At 36.6% G+C, this 20,717-nt stretch overlaps 1 pseudogene; it reads left to right on the forward strand.

The window, feature by feature from the left end:
- Positions 1-20,717, forward strand: part of LOC109066033 — a 168,256-nt pseudogene that overhangs the window by 141,711 nt on the left and 5,828 nt on the right.

The raw sequence follows: 20,717 nt of genomic DNA on the forward strand, positions 1-20,717 counted from the left end.
AAGTCAACACTGAACTTACACATCAAGGACTGTTTTGTTCTGATTTTCACATGTATTTGACAAAAACTTTTTCGTTTAACCAAAGCAATTTTTTTGAGGCATCATATCACATCATATCATAACATAGCAGTTTTCCCCACTGTCGTTGAACTTTTGACGGAAAAAGAGGATTCAAATTATAATTTTAGTCTCCCTCTCTTTGATCCTTCAAAACTAAGTGGACTTTAAGACTTTATATAAACTTTGTTCTTTGCTAATTAAATTAGCTCCATGTTCTGTCTGATGGCCCTAATATAGTTTGCGCTTGCCGTTCTATTCTAGTAACAAACTCAGTAACAGTGACAGATTCACAACACAGTGCCAACTCAGACTGAATGATCAGGAGACTTGTTAAAAATAAATTCCAAGCCCCTCTTTCCTGACAACCATGGAAAGAAAATGCAGGGAATATTGCAGAGTAACAGTAGGTTTATTATTATCTTATCTTTGAAAAAAAATAATTTAATAATATAGATAGATAGATAGATAGATAGATGAGATATAGAAATAAACTGAAATAAAATGTATATATTTGTTAAAACTGTTAATTGTAAATAAAACTCTAAAACTGGAAAAATCTAAATAGTAATGTTTGAAAAGCAAAAAAGTAAAATCTAAAATGAAATGTATAATAAAAAAGTAATATAACAATAAAAGCTAATTAAAAAATCTAATAAAATGCTGTGTAGTTATTTTTAAATTTTTTTGCTATGCTGGTTAAAACGTCCTCTTCTCATTCCCGATAGCAATCACTAAGTTAAGTGGTCCTAAATTAATTTATAGTATTTATATAGTCTGTGGAAGGCGTTAGGCGTAGGACATTAAAATGTTCATCCAATCATATCCCTTGGTCCGAGGGCTAGCGATAGGCTCCTCCAACCTGCCCCTAGTAAAACGCATGTATTTGCATACCTCTGCGCACTCTCTTATCGCAGACATGATACGTCATCAGCGCACTCCGTTACGCTGTTGCAGACCGAGAGAGAATAGAAGTAATATTATTGTCAATATCATGTGCTTATAAAAAATAAACCGTCTGTTGTCATGTCGCGTGGTTAGCTTCTGCTGTCTGCCTCTGTGTGTTTCATGTGCTTTAGAGAGTGATTATGCAGGAGGGGGTGAGTCTTATGCTTTCAAAGCTAGGTGCTATCGCTAGCGCCTCTCCAAAATCACCTACCTACATTTAAGTTGTGATCAACACAGCAACATTTTGATCTCTCAGACTACAAACATGGTTGAAAACAGTTAACCCCATTGGTATGGGGCTGTTGTTGACAAAAGTAATGTTGGCAAATCACAGATGTACAGTATTATCAATCCTGAACGTTTTAGCAAACCATGTTTGTTTATAAGTTCCATTACACTTGCAGATTTATTATAAATGTGGTTGTCACTATTGTAAATTACTGACCTCTTTTCTTTATAGAACATAATTTAAGGACACGAAAAAGAAGAAAGAAATGTCAAACTGTAAAAGGCCTTAGTAAATAAATGGCATTCTTCAAAGGTTAATTTTTTTTTAACAGCATTGTTTCCTGAACACCACAAATCAGTGGTTACACTTTTTTTAGGCATCCACCCTTACACGTCCCCCCGATTACACTTTGACTGTACCTTTGAGTACCTTAAAACACAAAGGACTGTTGTTTTTTTTGTTTTGTTTTTTTTCTTGTTCTTTTTTCGTTTTTCTATTTTTCTAAACGTTTAAGTGACACATTTGCTTCAGGGCAATTACAAAGTTATGGTGTCTGCTTTCCAAATCAGGTGAGTAATTTTCGATATCACTTTCACGCTTTCAGGGTTTTTTTTTCCCCTTTTTGTTTTTTGTAATGTAGCTTGATTTAGAGCGGAGGTCATTTAAAGATTTGCTGTCTTTTGTCCCTGAGGCGTCTAGCAGCATAAACCCAGAAACCCCCCCAGCTCACACCCCACAGAGCGCACAGCAGGGGATTGGAGCTTTAGAGACCAGAATGTGGTGTGTGTGTGTGTGTTGTTGTGTGTGTGTGGTGTCGTGTGTGTGTGTTGTGTGTGTGTGTTGTTGTGTGTGTGTGTGTGTGTGTGTGTGTGTGTGTGTGTGTATTCACTGTGGTAGATAAAAAGCGGGAGATGAGAAAACGCTGCAAACACATCGCTGGCTGAGCTGGTGAACCACACGCAGGGCCGCATTCACGCCCGGTGATGTCAGTTTTCCTCTGTCAGACTCATCGAGCAGCTATTGGATATATTAGATGCACAGCGCAAGAACTCAGACCCGGGAATAAGGAATCGGCAGCCAGGAACTACAATAAGGTGACACACTGCATGCACACACACACTCACACACATTCGCCCTTTAAACAAACCCCTTCATGTTTTGTTTTGCTGTCCCTACATCAGTGTGCACAGGAAACCATCTAAAACATCACAGCCTTGACATGAATCACATGAATGCAGAATCTGCATATACCTATTTTCTTCTGGGTGGTTGTGCAGTTGTGGCTTACTTTTTTGTCCCATGTTAATGTGTTAGTAGCTCTTACTTTTTTATTTTAATTTTTTTGACAAATGTTACAAATAGAGGGATAAATAATAATGTTATTTCACAATAATATGTTCTTTCAAATGAACCAAAAATGAATCTGAAATTGACAGCACACGTTAATTTTTGATGGATGGAAAAGAGCTGTCCTGATGTCTCTTTCTTTGCCTGGAGGATTCTGTGAGAACATTTAACGCCATTCTTTAAGTATGTAAGTTAATTCCCTCCATACTAAATGCATAGTAGTAGTAGTATATTTTTGTAAGTTGCATTTGATTGGGATTGATTAAAAAATCATTTTGAATGGGCAAGACTCTTCTTCATGTATGTGTGTATCTGAAAGTAGTCTCATTGTGTCTTGCAGTGGCAGAAGAAGAGAGAGAGTGACCTGCCGGCCGCTTATGTTCAGGTATTGTGCATTTCCTTTTTCTCGTTATCTGTTTGGGATTCACAGACACACTTCACCTCTCGTTATCTCTTCTCATCCTCCGTGTCACTGCGCCAAATCTCACATACTACGCCTGTTGTGTTGATTTCTGTTCCCTTCCGGCCCACATTCGACTGGGAGCATTTTATACAAAAACATTCTAGGAAGCCTGTATCTAAAATGCATTATAAAGGTATTCAAATACAGTCAGAATTTCCTTATAATGCCACCTGCGCTGTTTCAGACTTAAATCCTGCAAAGAAACAAAGGAAAAATAGATACGAAAGTACCTGTGCAATCAACATCAATGATCAATGAACACACAATTGATACCTCCTAGCTTGTTGTAGGTGGTCTCATTCTTGGGAACATTTGATAAATGGACAAAAATCTGTGGTGCAACATGAGTTCATCTATGTATTTTTGGACCCAGTTTCCTTTTAAGAGGCTGTACATTTTTAATTCATATTAGACCACTGTTTGGGCTCAGTATATTTTTTTAAAGAAAACATTAAAACTTTAATTCAGCAAGGATGCATGGACATTTGATCAAATGTGACAAAATGTAGCAAATTTATTTCTATTTCAAATAAATGCTTTCTTATCAAACTTTCTATTTATCAAAAGAACACTGAAAAAAAAGTTTCTAGCCAATTTCAAACCAATTCTAGCTGTTAAACTTACTATTTTGCCCACCAAAAAACACTCCCAATTCGCTGCTTGCTAAGGGGTAGGATTAAGGGATCTAAAAATACAGTAATTAAGGGATCTAGAATAAGGCATTAATATGTGTTTTATAAGTACTCATAAATAGCCAATATGCCTAGTATATATGCATGTTAATAAGCAACACACTTAGTTTTTATATTAGTGTTTTTAAAATTTTGTCCCTAAACTAAAGGAGTAACCTAATTAATAATAATAAACCGTTTCATAACTGCTAAATCAGCAATTTTAAAAGGATTTTCTGAAATATCATGTGGCACTGAAGACCGATGTTAATAAACCTTTGACCATCAAAGGAATAAATGACATTTTAATATATATTAAATCAAATAAAAAATACCATCCTTTTTTTAATTTTGTTGAGGGTCTTTTAACATAGTTATCAGGAAGTATTATTATTATAGTTATATATCTTATAGTATATTAATTATTTGATTTATATTATATTCTATTCAGATTATATTATCTATATTATTCTTCAATCATATTCTATTATTTTGGTGGTTACTTTTAATGAACATATATAATTAGCAATTACAGCTATTTAGCGAGTGGTCATATACGGTATCTGCCCTTCATAATGCATACTACATATACACAAGGCTGTTGTACACCCAATATTTTTTCTTATTCTTTCATATGCCTTCTATCAGATGAATTTTAACTGCAGCTTCGGTTTGAGTTAGTAGTGTCGGTTGTGTGTGTGTGTGTGTGTAGCTCAGAGAGATAGAGAGAGAGAGCACTTCGAGCTGGTCCAGCTTTAGTCAGAGGGCGTATCAGAACCGATTCTGTAGCAAGTCTTCCTGCTCCGAGAGAAACACGGGGCTTTTCGCTTTTTAGAGTGGCGCTCTTGTCCTATTTTTCTCTAATGGCCTATAACGATGTTGCCTACCTTATTAGAAATACTTTCAAGTGTACTCACCGCGTAAGATTCACAGATGTTGCCATTCCCGAGAGTCCATATTTTCTCATCTTTTGATGTCGAGTCTATTATGATGAAGTGTAAGTGTGTGTGTTTGTTTGTGCATGTGTGCGCAGGCGGTTGTGCAGACTGTGGATAATCTTTTGCGTGCCGAAGTTTTAGAGTCATGGCAGGACATGAACAGTACGGAGCAGGCGCACACCGCCACCATGCTGCTGGACGTCATGGAGAAAGGAGCCTTCCTGTTGGCCAATAACATGTACAATAATCACTTCTCAGACCACGCTGCCAATGTCGGTGAGTTTGTGTTGTCGAAAATCTAACTTGCTTTGTGTTCCTAGTAAAAATTAAGGTTTCAAAAGAAGGTTTTCACACTGATCCCATAGAAGATCTATTTTGGGTTCTCCACAGAACCTTTGAGGGAAATGTTCTTAAGAGAACCATCTTTTGTCCAATGAAAAGGTTTCATGGATGTTAAAGATGGTTCATAGGAATGCTGGGTTAAATATGGACAAACCCATGCGACTGGGTTTTGGACCAAGCGGTTGGGTTAAATGTTTGACCAACCTGCTGGGCAGTTTTATTTAACTCAACTATTGCTTAAAAATGACTCTATGCCTGGTTTAAAATGAATCCAAAATAGGTTGGAAATTAAAAGTCAGACACTTTATTACTAGAGGAATCAGTAATAATCAAAAGGTGAACATTTATTAAGTGTTTAATAAATGTTTAGTATTTCATTATTTATTAAATGTATCAATAAATGTTTGTGTATTAAATATATTAAAACATGTTAATATCCAACCTATTTGGGGTTAATTTTAAGCAAGAAATATAGTAATTTTTATACAAATGCAACTACCCAGCCGGTACAAACAACCCAATCATTGGGTTTGTCCAAATATAAACTTTGTTTAATTGTTATTTTTATTTATTTATCATTCAGTGTAACTTTGTTCAAAACTTGAATGTTTTTGAACTAAATAACCTTAATAATAAAACCTTGTAAAGTCTTGTAATGTTTAAAAATACAGTAAATATTGTGAAATATTACAATTTATAATAGTTATTTCATATTTGAATATATTTTAAAAAGTAATCTATTCCTGTGATGACAAATTTGTTTAAAACTGTGCTGCTTGATATTTTTTGGAAATAATTTTGGATTTTTGGAGGGAATCTTTGATGAATTCAAAGTTCAAAAGAACAGCATTTATTTGAAATAGAACTATTTTGTAACATTATAAACATCTTAACTGTCACTTTTGATCAATCCGATGAATCTGTGTCCTTGCTGAATAAAAGTATTAATTTCTATCAAAAAAAAAAAAAAAACTTACTGACTTTTTAATAGTAGTTTATAGTGTACAGAATACAAAATGTATGAAGTTTATAGTGCCCAGTTAAGTGTTTGTAGCTTTTGACTACTACTTCAAAATGAGTAACTTCTATGGTAACCTTTCAGGGCTTTTTTTTTTTTGCTGTGTCATTACAGTTCAAACTCTCAAAGTGTGTGTTTTTGTGTGTGTTCAGATCTAGAGGTGCGCGTGTTGAACACAGAGACAGAGTCTCAGGATTTGTCGTTCCCTCAGAACGGTCCCAGTGACAGCAGCATCCAGCTCTCGGCCTCCACCTTCAAGCAGTACAGCCGCAACGGTCAGTCACAGCTCATTCTCTCTCTTCCTGCCCCTTCCATCTCGATGTGACTCGCCCCTGTGCAGTTTCACTGAAGCTTAGCGAAATTTCCACTTCGGTTTACCCGGTTATTGGTTGATAATAATAAACCTAATCAGATTAACAAAAGCGCTGAGACCATTTCTTCCCTGATGGTTTCTTAACGGCACTCTTAATCGAACAGCCCGAGAGGGAACTAGATCACAACAATCTCCACACTCACATACCAACCCCCGCACCCCTCTCCTTCTTCTGGTCCCCTCCATCTCTTAGCCATCTTACCCCGCCATCAGCTCTCCTACTCCACTCTTTTTCCATCATTCCCACGTTTAGCCTCTTTTTGAAGCCGCGTCGTCGTTCGCTGCTTTTCATCGGGGACAGGTTGGGTGGGGGAAGTGAGATTAGTATGATTGAAACAAACGCACATGAAATATTCATACGGAAGAAACGGAGTGAGTGAGTGCTGAAGGGATGAATGTTCCATTGCCCTCCATATTAAAATTCCTTAAAAATCCCCCGATCACTCACTCACCCCCTCCCAGCCCAAATCATTTTAACCTTCACTCAAGTCACTCTACCGGTCCCTTTCTCCTCTTAGTTGTTATTCATATCCTTCCGCCACTCAGTAACTCTCTCCTTCTTTCTTGTGCTGTGTTTCTCTGTACAGGCCAGGTAAAAGTGGTCTTTGTGCTCTATAAGAACCTGGGTTCATTCCTGTCCACTGAAAACGCCACCGTGAAGATGGAAATGGAAGCGGGGCCTGGTGGGCGTGGCCTGGCAGTGAATTCACATGTCATTGCAGCATCGATCAATAAAGAGTCCAGTCGAGTGTTTCTGACCGAGCCTGTGGTGTTCACACTTAGACATTTACAGGTACAAAAAAATCACACAGGCACACAGACAAGCAATCATGGGGTTACATTTGTGAAACAAAAACACATTTCTGTGTAAATGATCATTTTTTTTAATGCATTTATGATTATTTCATTATCTCTCACTTCCCCTTAAAACACCTTTTGTCAGACCTCAGTAATTCATGTACACTACTGTTCAATATTGTTAAAACATTTACATTGTGTTACAATTCAAATAAATGTTGTTATTTTGAATTTTATATTCATCCAATAATTGAAACAACCGTTTTCAATACAACATGTTTCTGGAGCAGAAAAGCAGCAAATCAGATGAATCTAGAATGATTTCTGAAGGATCATGTGAGAATGAAGACTGGAGTAATGACGCTGAAAATTCAGCTTTGCATCAAAGGAATAAATTACATTTAAATGTATATTCAATAATTAAAGTTATTTAAATTGTAATAACATTTCACAATGTTACTTTATTTTATTTTATATATATTTTATATCTCAAATAAATGCAGCATTTCTTCCACAAACCTTAAAAAAATCTTGCCAGATTCAAACTTTTCATATATATATAAACGCGATCATCAAGCATTAAACAGCATATAAATGTAAATTACAAAATGTTACCGAATGGAATGTCGATCCAGTATGGACGCTATCTATTCCGTTTTTTTTATTATTATTATTATTGTTCTGAATCGGATCTAGACATAGTCTTTTATAAAAGCACAATTTTTTGTTTAAAATTTAGCTTTTTTCACAAAACTTACCCATATTTGAGTGTTAATAAAAAAGATTGCACAAAGCTTGAATAAAACGTTTTGTTGTTGTTGTTGCAGAGGCTCTATTTGTTCAGATATTCATACAACAAAATATTCTGGGGGCCATTAAACGTCTGTAAAAATGATTTAAAAAATCCAGGCAGTGGCTGCTTAAAAACATACAACTAAAAAAATAAATTTAAAAAAACACTGACGAGGAAAGATTGAAGTGGCTAGCAACACCACAAAAAGGCTCTTTGTTTAATACATGTGTTTTGCAAATTACCGTTATTTTGTCAACACTGCAAGCAGAAAATCAGTTTGAGACCCTCATCCTGTAGTGTCAATACATTCATCAGCATTACTGCTACAGTACACGTGTCTACATATTTATAATGAAAATTTGCTGTGACAGAAATGCACACGTTTGTGAGCAAATGGAAGCAGCAGGAAATTGCTTGTGCTATATTTATTGTTTATAATTCACTCTAATTGTGCTGCCTTTGCAGTGCAGAAACTGCTATATCAGACAATACAGTGAAAATCAGTTTGTAAGTGCTAGATGGTCCCTGACCATGAAGGCGTCGCACATGACTCCTAAACAGAAAACATTAAGAGTGAAATCCAATCTTTTCTGGTCTCTCTGTTGGTTCCTCTTTGCAGCTGGAGAATCATTTCAGCCCAAACTGTTCATTCTGGAACTACTCCGAGCGTTCGATGACGGGCCAGTGGTCATCTCAGGGCTGCAGGCTGATGGAAACCAACAGCACACACACAACTTGTTCTTGTAGCCATCTAACAAACTTCGCCGTGCTCATGGTACACCACGAACCTGACGTGAGACAGATTCCTTCTTTACATTCATCACCTGCTTGCAAACAAATCTGAATATAGCTCTCATGCACATAAACAACTTTTTCGTTTGCACCCTGTCTGTAAGACAAACACACATATCTGTACACATAAGAGCAAAATACACAAACAAACACACAGCAATTTCAGCTTGACATTTACTGGATTTTCATTAAGTCACTCTCCCTCAGGCAGCCTATCAGTTTAAACCATTTCCCTTATCCATCTCTCGGTCTCTCTCAGTATCCAGGCAGGATGCACGAGTTGATCCTCTTTGTGATCACATGGGTGGGTATCGTCATTTCGCTGGTGTGTCTCGCCATCTGTATCTCCACCTTCTGCTTCCTGCGAGGCCTGCAGACCGACCGCAACACCATCCACAAGAACCTGTGCATCAACCTCTTCATCGCCGAGCTCCTCTTCCTCATTGGCATCGACAAGACGCAGTACCATGTGAGTGAATTCATGATCTATATTAAGGGGAGAATGCACTGGGTATGAATTTCACCCGCTGATTGTAGTGTTTATGTGCACCCACTGATAGAACATGCTGTCTGCATTGTTTTAGCATCCGATTAACTGAAGGAATTAAATGCAAAATGCATTAAGTAGAGTTCATTTGCATTCATTTGCATGCCACAGTTCAGATGAGTGCTTGTTCTGAGTGCTCGGTTGTGGAGGATGCAGCAGACTTTCACAATCTGACGTACTTTTCTTGGGTTTCATTCCCCATGTTCTTGCTTTTTGATTTAAATGAATACTTTCGTTCAGCAAGGATCAAATGTGACATTATAGACTGTCAGTTAAAGACTGAATATCCTGAAAAAGCATCACAGCTGTTTTTTTTTACATTGCTAATAATAATAAACATTAAAAAATCTTAACTCTTTCCCCGCCATTGACAAATTATCTCATCTTTTAGAAGACAACGCTTCCCCGTCAAAGACGAGTTTTTAAGGCTTTTCGTGTTTTCACTGCTATACACTCGGAGGCGCTATTACACATCTTCTGAACTAGTACAAAACCTCCCGAACAAAAGAGCGATCTACTATGTAAACAGATGCATATTAAAAATAATGTGATCATCAGCAATAGAAAGCATATAAATGAAAACTGCATAATGTTACAGAGTAAAATGTTGATCCAGGAAGTGGTATATGTCTGTGCAAGCTTTGGAGGTGTTGATGGAAGCGATTTACTGGATTTATGCTTTGATAGCCGTACTGAATATTATCCAGATGTAGTTTTTGATGGAGTGATTTTCTCACCTTTTTACTCAAAATTATAAATTTTTATGAAACCTACTTATATTCAAGTTTTGATTAAAAAAAAGAATGCTTTAAGCTAGATTAAAACAGATTTTTAGTTTAAAAGTAGAGGATCTGAACATTATTTTGGTGTATTGCACATTCAAATATTCATACTGCAAAATATACTGGAGGCCATCAAATTTTAGTGAAAATCATAGAAATTGCTAGCGGTGGCTGGCATCGTTTTTCAAAAATGCTGGTGGGGAAAGAGTTAATGACTCCAAACTAAGTGAATGGTAATGTATATAAAACAATACATTGCTGAACAAACATTACCCTTGTAGCGTGTTATTCACATGATGGAACATTTTTGGAGCTAGTGAAATCACTTTCACTCTGACTTTCAAAAAAATTGCCTTCAGGCAGCATTATGCAACTCTGCCGTATTATATGTTGATTATGCATTTACTGCGCATTTAACCAGCTGCTCCTCTATCTGTTGATTCTTTGGGGTGTAATTTTCACGTTGAAGCAAGCAACATTAATTAGATGAGTTTTAAGGTTATTGTTTAAAAAGCTGCAATTGTTGATTGTCAGACTTTTCGAACATACCAGCAATAAGCCGTGTCACACTGTGAGATCTCTGTTGTCATTATTATCAGACTGTATGACAGCAAAAACAAGAAGATTCATCTTCAGTGCTCCTGTTGGTTTTTCATTTGACGGTTATAGGGGAAGCAACACTGCAGGACTGTGCCTCAAAACTTCTGACATTGACAGAACCTCATTGAAGGAAAATTTTGATAGTAATGGTCATTAATTGGTTGTCTGCGAATATGGCAAACTAGCGATCTAGGACTACAAATTTTTGCCTAGGATCAGAGGAATCTTATGATGTCAAAAATTTGTCTCAGGCGGCCAAATTGTAGCCAAAATAGTACAATACCAGGCTTAAGTTGGTTTATTCTGTACTCCTGCTTTAACTGAAGTGCCATGTCTTGTCAGGGATGCAGTCATCTTTTTTTTTTTTTTTTTTTTTTTTTGGTTGGCCAACAGTACCCAGTGTGTTGAACAGAGTTTTACATTGACCGCTGAAAGCATATCTGTTTACAGTTGATGTTGATGAGGTTTGTGTTTGTCAGCCAACCAAAAACGAAAGCCCTACTGAAACAACACTTCTAAGGAGAAGATCAACCAATTAAAACATTAAACACTGTGAACGATTTAGAATCGCTGTGTTCACATCAAAAATCATACCCTAAATTATCAGCTCTGTTATGTTTTCCGATTCAAGAGTAGCTGATTGAATGCAGAATCAATATATCATACAGCAATCTTCGGAAATGAAAATTAGCATGGACACATTTTAAAATGATTAGGATATTGTGACTTATTAGTTTCATGATCATACAAATTGTGATGCCTTTCACATCAGTCTATTGACATCAAAAGTTCCCTTTTGAAAGCAGTGGTGTCATCTGATTGGCTGATTAAATGCATCTCTTTCAGAGATCAGACTGCATTAATATGCTGGCAATCAAAATCATTTTACAAGGTGCCAAGGTTGCTACAATGAGCTCTTCAGAAGAAGAACTTGTAGCTGGATAATGTTTGCAGGGTTTTCTTTTTTCTTTTTCAGAAGATATATATATATATATTTGTTTTTTATGAGGCACTTAACAAGTAAATGATAAATCCATGAGCAGATCTGTATCTTCCGCTTTGCAGGGGCGTAGAGACAATACATAAAGTGTGGGGGCTGCATTATGAATCTCATCAGCCTGTCTTTGCAAGTATGGTTGCCAAGTTGCTGTGGATACATTTATACAAGATACGATTTGAAAGCTGAAAAACCAAACTTTCCAGAAACGTCAGTCACTCTAAAATATACACAAGTCATAAAAATTTCATTATTAAGCTGAAAACTTAGTTGTGAAAACTACGAATATTAAAAATATATATATATTTTTTTTCGAAGACTTCATCCCTTCTGTTGTTCACTTCTTCTCTCTTAAGAATTTTACTTCCTGTCAGACTCAGCCCACAAACTGTGCCAAGCACGACTTGAGTCATGCATATTAATAATGTTATGTGACGTTCGCACTAAGTGATTTGCTGAAAGGTGGATGTTTTTAGGTGAGTGCACTTGCAATAGTGGGATCACTGTTTGCCGCCTGCGCATTCGTTCAACCAGTCGATTGGCAGATGCTTCTGCTGGGAGTCCTTTTATGTGCCGGCTACATTTTCTTTTTCTCCACACTGCAGCCCAGCAAAATAAATCACTTTTAAATGTGATCACCATCTGAAAACAGAGGGGGGATGCATTTATTATGTTTTTTAAAGTGTTGGAGGACAGAGTTTTATACTAAAAGTAACTTAAAAACAACATGTCATTCACATCAGAGGGTCTCAGAAGTAGGTGCTTCTTGACCAAAATAAAATGGAATGTGGATCAGACTTAATGGGATAGTCCCCCCAAAAATGACTGAACACGGAAGAAGATATATTTAAGAATGTTGGTAACCAAAACCGTTTTGGTTCCCATTGACTTCCATTTTATTCTCTGAGCAAAACGTAGAAGTCAGTGGTCATCAAACCTGTTTAGCTACTCACATTCTTCCAAATATCTTCTTTTATGTTCCACAAAAGAAAGAAAGTCATACAGGTTTGAAAAAAAAAACACGCAGGGGAGTAAATGATCATTTTAGGATGGACTGTTCCTTTTATGTTCATAGTTACTATGCACTATACTTTGTCTGATATTTTTTTCTCACTAACCACCTTATCCCTCTTTTTTGTCCAAATACAGATTGCATGCCCCATTTTTGCAGGCCTGCTGCATTTCTTCTTCCTGGCTGCATTCTCCTGGATGTGTCTGGAGGGAATCCAGCTGTATCTGATGCTGGTGGAGGTCTTTGAGAGTGAATACTCCCGAAAGAAATACTACTACCTGTGCGGCTACTGTTTTCCCGCCCTGGTGGTGGGCATCTCGGCAGCCATTGACTACCGCAGCTACGGGACTAAGAAAGCGTACGTGTGAAACAGTCTATTCGCACTTGGCCATACAAGGGCCATTGGTTTTTGAGCAGGGGACGCAACCCCCTCTTTAAACCATTTGTTTCATTTAAATGGATTCCAGCAAAATGGCTCTCTGGGAGTTGAAATTCCATAGAGTGCAGTATCATCTTTCACTAGGAAACATACACTGGTATTATGTAGTTTGGAGTTCAGTTGGATGATTGGCCGCTGACATGTGATCCTAGCCTAACCAAGGTCATCATGTGAATTATAAATGACGCCAGTTAAAAATGTTGCAAGCACCTTTTTTTTTTTTTTTTTGGAATAGCATGCATAAATCTGACAGATCCTGCCCTGATAATTCACTTTACAAGAACATGTCAAAGCTGCATCTCACATTATTTTTTACATTACATCAGAAAACTTTTCTTACGTAGGGTTTTGACGGCCATGGAAACCTTGGAAATATTAGGGAGTATATAAGCTACTAAATAAAATCTTAAAAAGTAATACTAATGACAATTTTTATTGTTAAATCTTGTCTATTCGCAAACAACCTGAAAAATGTATGGTTAAAAAGTTATATAAGTCCATTATTCAAAAGTGTGGGAGCCCTAATTTTACCTCTTTGTGTTTGCTAACATTGGGTTGGCTGTCATTACTTTGAGGGGGCGGGGTTTTGTTTAGAAGGCGTGGTCTAATTTATTGTCTGGCAGAAGTTAAAAAAATTGCTTGCAGCACCTTTAACTGAGCTGATTACTGCGTGTGTGAGTGTGTGTCACTCTGCGTGTTAGTGTGCACGCAAGTGTGTGTTGGTCTGTGTTAATGTGTGTGCTACTGTGGAAAAATAGCACAGCTGCAGACTTTTGAATGTTGACTACAGTGCAGAAAATGAGACGCTGACTCAGTGCACTAATGATTAAAAACTGAGCTTAACCTTCAACTAGACTTTTATTGCTTTTTTATTAGCTTGTTTTTATGCCAAAAGAAAAAAAATGTATCGGCATCTTGCTAGCAATAATATTTTAAGATGTCTTGCAATTATTTCAAAGCATTCGATGATCAATAATGTGCTATTTCATAAAATGCATATGCTATTTTGCCTGTAATAAAGTGATCACTCTTTGAACAGTGAAATGTTACTGATGAAGTTATTGTGTGTGTGTTTTGTGTGTAGGTGCTGGTTGAGGGTGGATAACTACTTCATCTGGAGTTTTATCGGCCCTGTGTCCTTCATTATCATGGTATTGTTCTCTCCAAACATTCAGCGCTCTCTCTCTGCTTTACTCAGAGTTTGTTCCTTTTTTTTTCTCTCTCTGAAAAGTGCTGCGCTAGTCATATCAAACAAAGCACTTTTGTTCACCTATGGATCTGTTGCTGCTGACGACTATGTTTTGGCTGTAATATGCTTTATATGAGTGTGGAGCTTAGATTAGGTTTAGATATGGGAATTTGCTGACATTTTTGTAATTACAATATATTTTACTAATGTGTTAGCTCTGTTTTTGTTTTTATTAGTTTGTGAGAAAAAGTTTTTTTTTTTAATCTTTCCAAAGTTCTTTTGTAACTTGCATTGGATCTCTCTTCAAACACAAACTGAGTGAATTTCTGTGTAAATGTTCGTATCATCATTCTCATGTAAATTGTTACATTTAATTGCAGCAATTTAAGATTTCACGAACAATTTACACTGAAATTCTGCTTGTGTTTTATAAATGAGGCTCTATGTTAGGAAGAAAGCGGTGGTTTAAATTGTCTTTCCAGTGTAGACATTTTCTAAAAGGCTTGTCCTTTTTATATAGCCAATAGGTTTTAATTTGTGTCACAATGACTTTTGGTCTTTAAGTTACAATTTTCTTTTGTCTTACCTTTGACCTTTAGTTGAACCTGGTGTTCCTCATGATAACACTTCACAAGATGGTCCGTAACTCATCCGCCCTCAAACCCGACTCCAGCCGCCTGGACAACATCAAGTGAGAGTCTTCCACTGCAAAAATGCACATTATATTCACATTATCTATGTTGTTGTTGTATGTGTATGTATTGTGAATGTATGCATGTTCTCCCTCAGGTCCTGGGCTCTGGGGGCTATCGCACTGCTCTTCCTCTTGGGTCTGACCTGGGCCTTCGGCCTCCTCTTCATCAATGAGAACACCGTCATCATGGCGTATCTTTTTACCACCTTTAATGCCTTCCAGGGCATGTTCATCTTCATCTTCCACTGTGCTCTGCAGAAAAAGGTCAGTGCCATTAATGTTTCATACCCACATAATACTTTGGGGACACATTTGCTGTGCAATTTCCTCAGAAGTTATCTAAATATGGAAAAAGACAAATGTGGTGGTGTCATCACAGGTTAAAATAAGTTAAAATGCTCTTTTAGGAACACCTTTGGGTTAGGATTTATCTGTGATATTATTATTTTTTATAATTAGCTTCATTTAAAGATAAAGGATGTAATTTCTGCACGACTATTGGCAAAAAAAGAAAAATACTAACTGTTTTCAAACAGGTTTTCAAGCACTCTATCTGTCATTGTTCGGTTAAACAAAGCCCTGCCCCCAAACACACACCATTGGTTGAGCCCTGTGTTGAGGAAGCAGTTTTGAAACTCCTGTATAAAGTAGTTAAACAGTAGTCAAGCTATCTGAGCTATTAACAAAAAGTAGTTAAATGCATTAAGATTTCAAAAGAATGTAATGCATTATGAAATGTATATTATAGTTAATGCTGTACTTGCAGATAATATAATGAAGTACAAGGCCACTTAAGTTTCATGACTATGTTTCTAAGCATAGAACAACTTTTTTAATAATTTCAAATTAAAATGTTTTGCATGTACACTTATTTTGATGTGTTGACTAACATACCAAGCATGTATGAAGTGCTTGAGTATTTATATATTTTAAATGTACTTAAAATTCCATTAAATATTTAAAATTGCAACTTCATCATTATAAATGTGTAATTACAAATACATGAAAAACTAAACAAAATATAAAACACAATAAAATACATTTAAAAATAAAAAATAAAGTCAGTACATACAGCAGTACACTTCAACCATATTTCAAACACAATATTAGTCATTTTGAAATTACATATAAAGATGTATTTAAGTCCTACTTAAATGGGTCAAGAAGTTCTTTAAAGTTCAGCTAATTGTGTTTAATATTAATTTAAACTGTAATACATTTTTATTTTGTTGCAATTAGAATGCAATTAGGTGGCTAAAAAACATTACATATTATGGTTTAATTTCGATGGTTTCATTTATAGTTTCATCAGCCTCATTACCTACAGTAACTGAACATGTGTAGTGTGCTTAAGTGTAAGTGCTATGTGTTTTAGGTGCATAAGGAGTACAGCAAGTGCCTGCGTCATTCTTACTGCTGCAGTCGCACCTCCACTACAAGCTCTCATGGATCGCTGAAGAATTCTGCCCTTCGTGCCAACAACCGCTACTACACTGGCAGCCAGGCACGCCATGCAGCAGTACACAGACAGGTGACACACATGCACACTGACAGCATCGCTATTTATAGACTGCTTTTATATTCCATATACCAATTCACCCCACTCACCTGTTTCAGAGTCGAATTCGTCGTATGTGGAACGACACGGTGCGAAAGCAGACAGAGTCGTCCTTCATGGCTGGAGACATCAACAGCACTCCCACTCTCAACCGTGGTGAGACCCTCCTCCTGGCTTAAAATTTCCCAGCATGCACCAGAGTCCATCTTCACCTATGTATCTGTGTATAAAATGGTCATTTTTCCCATTCAAGAAATCATTTCCCCTCAGTGGCCATAATATCAGCTATTTCAGGCATGCAATAGTCAAGTCAAGTCATCTTTATTTATATAGCGCTTTATACAAAAAAGATTGCGTCAAAGCAACTGAACAACAATAATTAGGAAAACAGTGTCAATAATGCAAAATGACAGTTAAAGGCAGTTCATCATTGAATTCAGTGATGTCATCATGCAGCTCAGTTAAGTTTAAATGGTATCTGTGCAATAATTTGCAATCAAGTCAACGATATCGCTGTAAATGAAGTGTCCCCAATACTAACAAGTCCTATCTACTTGAAATGCCGAATTCTCTAAAACTGCTGGCTCAATTCACATTTAAACATTTTAGCATTAGCAGTAAAAGCTGATATGAATTGTCCCATGTAGTTTCTTGCATTCAAACAGCTTTAAAAAGCACAGTTCGGTTCAGCCAATGCACATGTGAAATGTCAAGGACAATAACTGTCTCTGTGGGAAACAAAGCTTCTGTGACTTTACCGATCGGCAATTGGCATTTATATTTATAAGGCGGGACTAATTTCACTTTGTTTGCAAAGTGCACTAAGTTGCACTTTCTCCCAATCATATTAATATGAGTGAACCATCTTGGTATACAGTATATACACTCTTTGGGTTCTCTTATAAAATTAGTAATGTTTTTCTGTGTGGCAGATTTGTTATATATATATATATATATATATATATATATATATATATATATATATATATATATATATATATATATATATATATATATATATTTTTTTTTTTTTTTTTTTTTTTAGATTATTAGAATTTATTTTTTATTTCATTGGTCATTTTAGTACTTCAACTTATACTTATTATATTACATTTTTCAGTTAAAAAAAAAATTCATTTGGTTTGTCACTAAAAACAACTATGCTGGTTTTTGCAGATTTGCTTTTTTAAAATGCATTTTTGACTTCAGAAAAAACGCATGTGTTCATAATACACTTTCAACTTTCAAACAGATATTTGCTTCTTCATTATCTGACCTTTTTTAATATGTTCACCACTTGGACTGTAAGGGGAGACTAAGTGAAAGTTAATAGAGAGAGAATGCGAGAGGCAGGCTGTTTCCATCACCGGATCCGGAGTGTGGCGTCACCACCGTTCTGATCATCCCAGGGATCAATGTTTGTGGGAGGAGAGGGGGGCGACGACAGAGAAGCCGCAGCTAAATCAACCGCCACTCTTTATGCTAATTCTATCCATTTTGTTTTTAATGAAGTGATTAGCCACCGAATGAACGGGGGGTAATTACTCTAATTGAGGGGAATGACAGTAGCGTCCTCACTGCAGTGTGCCGATTGTTGCTTTCCGGGGACTTTAATCAAGGCGAGAGAGAGAGAATACGAGATAGAAAGGCAGATCTAAACCATATAGCGGCAAAAAAAGAAAAGAATAGATTCCGGGGAAAGGAAACGGCAGGGTTTTGTGCCGCGGGAGAAAAGTTTTTGGATGTTACAAGAGTGAATGGCAGTCAGAAGTAGAGATGGAGGGTAATGAAAGGGCGCGTGTATGTGCACACCGCTGTCTTTATCAGATTCATCTCCTATCGCTCTCATTTCCCACTTCACCGCCGTGTGAAGTCTTTTCTGTGCTTCCAAGAGCTGCCGTCGTACCTCCACCTCCCTCCCGCTGGCCTAGATTCCCCTTCACATTTTACACACGACACTCCAGTGAGATATTTACAGGAATTAAAGGAATATCACAAGGTACAATACAAGTGTAGCTCTATTAACATTATTTGTGGTTTAATGAACATAATTTTGACTCTGTCCTCGTTTTTTTTTTTTTTGTTTTGTTTTTTTACTATTGGTACCAGCCATCTGAAGGGTTTAACAAAAGAAAACTGAAGACCTGTGAAATGTTCCCCAATAATGAAAAAATACTTAATCTCAGGCCACCCGAGATATAGATACATTTTTTGGGGGGGCCGGGGGGGGGTTGTTTGTTTGTTGTTGTTGTTGTTTTGTGTTTTGTTTTGTTTTGTTTTGTTTTGTTTTGTTTTGTTTTGTTTTGTTTTGTTTTGTTTTGTTTTGTTTTGGTCATCGTAACAGATTTGGATAAATTTAGCATTACTCTTGCTCACCAGTGGATCCTCTGCAGTGAATGGGTGCAGTCAGAGTCCAAATGGCTGAAAAAAACATCACAATAATCCACAAGTAATCCACATGACTCCAGTCCATCAACTGCATGTTTGTAATAAATGAATTCACCATTAAAACATTTTTAATTTTAAACAGTTGCTTCTGGCTAAAAATACTACTACTCTATCCAAAATATTGATTTCTCCAGTGAAAAAGTTGTCATCTGAATCAGGAGAGAAATATGCACAGTAACTTTTTTACTGGAAGAAGTTGCTATATAAAAGTTTTTTTTTTTTTTGCTTTGAAATTGCTTGTAAATTATTTACAATTACCAAGAAATGGCAGGTAAAACAATGAATTGAAAGTAACATTTTGAAGTAGAAAAATTCTGAAATTGTACTCTACTAATTTTATTAGTTTTATTTACAACATTTTGACAGAGTAGAAACACGCAGCTTTTCACTTCACATGATAAGAATTTATGGCCTGGAGATGAGTGGATTACTTCAAGATTACTGTGATGTTTTTATTGGCTGTTTGGACTCTCATTTTGACGGCACCCATTTACTGCAGAGGATTCATTGGTGAGCAAATGATGTTTAGTTCATCTTTTATTTAGCTTAAACGGCACTGTGGGGCTTTAGTGTCATTACATGGTCATGACAACAAAGTTGACAGATTGAATAAGTCTCATGTTTAATTCTTGTTGGTGTGCTTAACAGTGTGTTTACTACATTGTGTCTGACTGTAATGAGGAATGAGCTGGATTTTGATAATCAATTTTATGCCACAAATGCTGCTGGCACAGCTTTACTTTTATTAAACTTGGAACATTCCTGCAAGAGGTAAGAAATGTGTGTAGTATGTGTGGCGAGCGTGAGCGAGCGCACGTCTAAAATTAATTCTTGAGGCGGTCCTCTCTGATAGATGATAGCACGAGAGCGCAAGGTTGCACTTTGCCTCAGTCCACTCGATGTCATACTGGCCTCTTTTTAATTTCATGGCATTTCTGTCTGAAAGCCCCAGGCTGCAGCTCTGTGCCTGCATTATGGGCCATACTGAATGTTCCATTTCTCTGAGTCACATTTGTCTACTGCAAGCGTTCACATTTCACTGGGAAATGAACCCACATTTCAGTGGCTGCTCTGTGGAACTACATAATAGCAAATATTACCATTTCCCTCCCAATGACTCCATCTGACAGTGAGGCATAGAATTACGCTCCACGACTACTCTTCAAATACATTTCGGCTTTGCTTCAAATAAACACTTCATCAAATCAGCCATTTCGATATCACACAGCGACATTAGGGATTTCTTCTTTTTTTTCTGTGAAATGTCAAACTCAAACACACTGTAGAGTAGATTCTGCTTAACCTTATTGTGAAGTGCAAATAGCCAATCCATGTTCATATGATGTATTATTCCTCTTGAAACTGATAGTTCCTGGATGTTAATGGTCAATAACGTTTCAGTCACGGTAAAATACACGGTCACACTTTATTTTAAGGTTCAATTCTCACTATTAACAAACCAGTAACTATGACTTTTGCCCTAATAAACTCTTAATTTGCTGCTTATTAATAGATAGTAAGGCAGTTTAGGTTTAGGTTTTGGGTATGATCGGGGATGTAGAATATGCAGAATAAATGCTTTATAGGAACTAATAAACAGCCAATATGTTAATAATAGGCATGCTAATAAGCAACTAGTTAATAGTGAGAATTGGTCCCTTTCTTAAAGTGTTACCAAATGC

The sequence above is a fragment of the Cyprinus carpio genome, chromosome B3 (assembly GCF_018340385.1).
Source record: "Cyprinus carpio isolate SPL01 chromosome B3, ASM1834038v1, whole genome shotgun sequence".
In the NCBI taxonomy this organism is placed as follows: Eukaryota; Metazoa; Chordata; class Actinopteri; order Cypriniformes; family Cyprinidae; genus Cyprinus; species Cyprinus carpio.